This window comes from Equus przewalskii, chromosome 1 (assembly GCF_037783145.1).
Source record: "Equus przewalskii isolate Varuska chromosome 1, EquPr2, whole genome shotgun sequence".
In the NCBI taxonomy this organism is placed as follows: domain Eukaryota; kingdom Metazoa; phylum Chordata; class Mammalia; order Perissodactyla; family Equidae; genus Equus; species Equus przewalskii.
Window position 1 is genome coordinate 34,225,016 of NC_091831.1, and position 4,896 is coordinate 34,229,911.

A 4,896-nucleotide genomic window follows, 5' to 3' on the forward strand; every position below is an offset into this window, starting at 1 on the left:
GGGATGAGAACATTTTTTAAAACCAAAGGTGAGATAAAGAGTTTTTCAGTCATGCAAAAGCTGAAAGAGAACAGCAGACCTTTGCTACAGCTGCCTTCCCTAAGAAATATTCAATGAAGTCCTTCAGACAGAAGAAAAATCATACCAGATGGAAATACGGATCTACACAAAACACTAAAATGGTAAATATGCGAGTGAATATAAATGAATTTTTCTTGTTTTAAAAATATCTTTAAAAGACAATTTATTACTTATTGCCAAAACAATTACAATGTGTTAGATATTGTGTGATCTATAACACATGGAGGCATAGAATATACAATAGTATAAATGTTGGTGCAAGAAAATTTAACTATATCACGACAAGGTCCTTATAATATTTGGGAAGTAGTGTAATATTATCTGAAGGAAGATTGTGATAAATTAAAGATATTTATAATAATCTCTCTAGTAACCTCTGTAAAAATTGCCACAAATGTAACAGGTCAAAGTAGCACAAATTTATTATTTTACAAGTCTGCTGGTCAGAAGTCTTACACAGGCCTCAGTGGGTTAAAATTCATGGTACTGGCAAGGCTGCATTCCTTTATGGAGGCTCTAGGGGAGAATAAGTTCTCTTGCCTTTTTCAGCTTCCAGAGGCTTCCCACATTCCTTGGCTTGTGGCCACGTTTATCCATCTACAAATCTAGCAATGGCAGAACAAGTCCTTCTCAAATTACATGTTTGTGACCCTTCTTCCATCATCTTTATCTGTCTACCCAGTGCCAGGAAAGAGTCTCTGCTTCTAAGGACTCATGTGATTTGATTATATTATCCTGTATAATCCAAGATAAACTCCCTGTCTCAACATCTATAACCTTAATCACATCTGCAAAATCCTTTTTGCTGCATAAGTTAACATATGTAGGTTCTGGGGATTAGAGTGTGAACTTCTTTGGGCGTCTTTATTATGCCCACCACAGAGTTGTAACTAAAAGCCAACAAATGAAATAAATGGGAAAGGATAGAAGGAATAATGGAAAACTATTCCTTACGTTAGAATGCCAACTATTGTATGTAGGAGAATTGATAGTGTTAGAAAATTGCCATTTTTCCACCATTAGACTAATAATCAATTTAAGCAAATATCTTTAATACCTCTTAAAATCAAGAAAAAAATTTCATGAGATATTTCATGAGATGCAAGATATTGATGGAATCTCAAATCCTCTCCTCATTAATCCCTAATTAATTCTTGTATTCATTATCTATTGCTGCATAACAAATTGCCTTAAACAGTGGTTTAATAGAACACATTTAATATTTCACAGCTTTGATGAACAGGAGTCCAGGCACACACAGCTGGGTCTTCTGTTCACTGACTTACAAAGCTACAATCAAAGCATTTGCTCAGGTTTGTTGTTGTATGGAGGCTGTCCTGGGGAAGAATATGTTTCTAAAGACATTCAGGTTGTTAGTAGAATTTGTTTCCTTGAGTCTATACAAATAAGGTTCCCAGGTTTTTGCTGGCTATAGGATGGAGGTTGCTCCCAGATGCCCACAGTTCCTTTAACCTACCTACAGTTCCTTTCAACTTGGGTTTCTCCAACTTGACCACTTAATTATGCAGGTACAGCAGGAGAGTGTAAGTAAATCTTCTATTAATACAGAGTCTTATATAATGTAATATGGTCATGGAAGTGACATGCCATCACCTTTCCCATATAAGCTATCAGCAAATTACAGATTCTGTCCACATTCAATATAAAGGCATGAATACTGGGAGTCAAGGATTATTGAAGGTCACCTTGCTGTCTGTCCGCCACAATTACAAAGAGTAGAATGGTAATCACATGGGTGAAATTTTGTAGACAGAACCTTAACTAAGTGATCAAAGTGAACATCACCCATAGTGAAGCAAATTTAAATCAAGTGCTTCCTCATACAAAGTGCTAGGGCCACTAGATAACTTACACAGTATTCCTGTCAAAAACGTATTCCTGGGAAATGCCATCATCATGGCACCGTGAGAAGGTCTCATTATCTCTCCCCTTCAATATACAACAAGTGAAACATCCGTTACTCAACAAAGGCTGCATTGCCCAACACACCAACACACTAGAGAGATCTCCCCAGAATGTGTCACCACCTTTCAGAAGAATTTACTTGTATGCAGCACTTCCAGTTTTGTACACATTTTGAAGGTATCAGGGACACTGTAAAGCCTCTTCATTATTTCCAGTGTAAGGAGGGCTCCAAGTCCTCTCATATATGAATTACTGGTGGATATCTCCCCAATACTATATTTAAATATAACTTCATTGTTCTTGGCAACTTTATTTTATTTTGATTATAGCTTAATTTTGATAGTCCAGGTGTAAGAAACCAATTAATCTCCCAATACACATGAACAGGTGAGTGTATTCACAGGAACGTGGACTATTGTTTCTCTATTTTGGGCAAATAATTTGTCAAATAATTGCATCTAATCACTCCTGGGGAAAATATAACATAATCTATGCTAAAAAATTTACCAATGACAACATGATAATGATTATATCTGATTTGTCTGGTGCTGAGATAAAATTATTGAACCCCACCCTGAGATTTGGACTTTTTCTTCTGTTGAAACATCCTTAGAGCACAGGTTTAATAATGAGGAGGATGAAATAGAATATATTATAATAGAATTCAGGAGTGGAAAGACATGTATAGCCCTCACCTTCATTCATTTGCTTTAAAAAGTTTCATGATCATTAAATTTATGTGTGCTTGGCTGTTCTCTTTTCAAATTTAGCAGCAGGACTGGAGAGAGGAAATAACACAAGGAGGAGAATGATAGGAAAAAGTGAAAGGCAGAGCGTGCAGTAGGAAATGTGATAATTTTCTCAACTATGTGCAGAATCCCAATTTCATGGGACTGATTTGGGGCAGGGACAGTCATCCTGAGTGTTCTTAGGTGTGAGGTTTTTTTTTTTCTTAAGTGGTGGCCACTTGTTTATCAATGTGCATTCTTTCAGAATTCATTCTGTATACTGAAATGTTCAGAGGAGTGTTCCAGTGCTGGAATTGGGTTATGGATGCTCAACTCTCAGTGACCGAAGAATGAAATAAATTCTAGAATTCTGTATGAAATAGTCTCAGAATATTTTGCAGTCTGAGAAGCATTCTAAAAGTGCTATTGGGGAGAAGGGAATTGCTATGAGTGACAAAAGATGTAGCTAAAGAAAATGATTCTGGTTATGTGCTTACCTTTACCAGCTTTCTGTATATTTTTGTGTATTCTCATGCTACTTACTATCATCCTTTCATTTCCATTTGAAGAACTCCTTTCAGCATTTCTTGTAAGGCAGAATTAGTAGTGATAAATTCCCTCAACTTTTGTTTATTTGGGAAGGTCTTTATCTCACCTTCTTTGCTGAGCGATAACTTTGCTGGCTACAGTATTCTTTATTTACAGATTCTTTCTTTCAGCACTCTGGATATATCATCCCATTCTTTCCTGGTCTGTAGGGTCTCTGTTTGAGAAATAGCCTAATAATCTTACGGGGGCTTCTTTTTATGAGAGAAATATGTTTTCTCTTTCAGCTTTAAAATTCTCTTTTGGTCTTTAATTTTAAACAACTCTAGTATATGTGTTTTGGAGGAGATGGTTTGGGGTTGAAATTTTGGGGTGAGCTGTTAGTTTCATGAACTTGGATGCTCAAATCTCTTTCCAGATTTGGGAAGTTGTCAACAATTATTTCTTTAAATTAGCCTTCTAGCCCATTTCCCCTCTCTTCTCCTGAAACTCCAGTGATACATTAATTATTCCTCTTGATGGTGTCCAATAAGTCCTTTTCATTATTTTGGGTTTTTTCGCTCCTCTGAAATTATAATTTTAATTGATCTGTCTTCTATCTTGCTAATTCTTTCCTCTTCTTGTTCAAATCTGTTCTTGAAATCCTGTATAGAATTATTCAGCTCAGTCATTCTATTCTTCAGCTCTAAAATTTCTGTTTGATTCTTTTTTTGTTTTCTATCTCTCTCCTGAACTTCTCATTTTCTTATTTTATTTTTTCCTGATATCAGTGAGTTGTTTATCGATGTTCACTTGTAGCTCTCTGAGCATCTTTAGAACAATTATTTATAATTCTTTGTTGGGATATTCCTTGATCTCCATTTCTTTGGGGAAGTTACTGGAGATTTACTGTAGTCTTTTAGTGTAGTCAATTTTCCCTGATTTTTCATGACCCTGGAGGCATGCATATGTGTCTGCACATTTGAAAAAAGTCACCTCTTCCAGTCTTAATCGACTGACTTCAGTAAGAGAAGACTTCACCTGTGGGTGGGGGCATGCTGGAGTATGCTGTGACCACAAATCAAGTAATGCAGGGTGCTAAGTGTGGGAGTGTGCAGCAGCACATTGGGGTGGAGAGTGTGACTTCTTGGCAGATTATGCCACAGGGGTCCACAGTATTGACAACTGTGTGAAACTTGGTGAGCACTGCCAGTGTCTGAAGTGACTGCAAAGGCTACAGGGATCCTCAAGGTTGCCTCCAGGACTGGTGGCTAGGGACCAAGGCAGGCTCAGGGGTGGCCGGAGCCAGTGGTGTACATACACACAGTTGTAGGGGTGAGCTGCAGGACCTATGACAGGTGTAGACACACATGTAGTGTAGGGGCCAGTGTAGGTTGTAAGGGTAAGGGTAAGGAAAACTAAGGGCTCACTGGCAGTTGCAGGGGTACTGGCTGTTAGCATCTCTTCCATGGGTGCACACTCTCGCCCAGGCTTGTGCAGCCCTGTGAAGTTTGGTGATGGGTATTAATACAGGGGTGTGCAGGAGCACAGCTGGAGGGGCTAGGTCCAGTGTGTGCCCAGCAGTGGATGTGTTCTGAGAAGTCTCTGTTGGTGTCTTTCACTCACACAGCAGCAG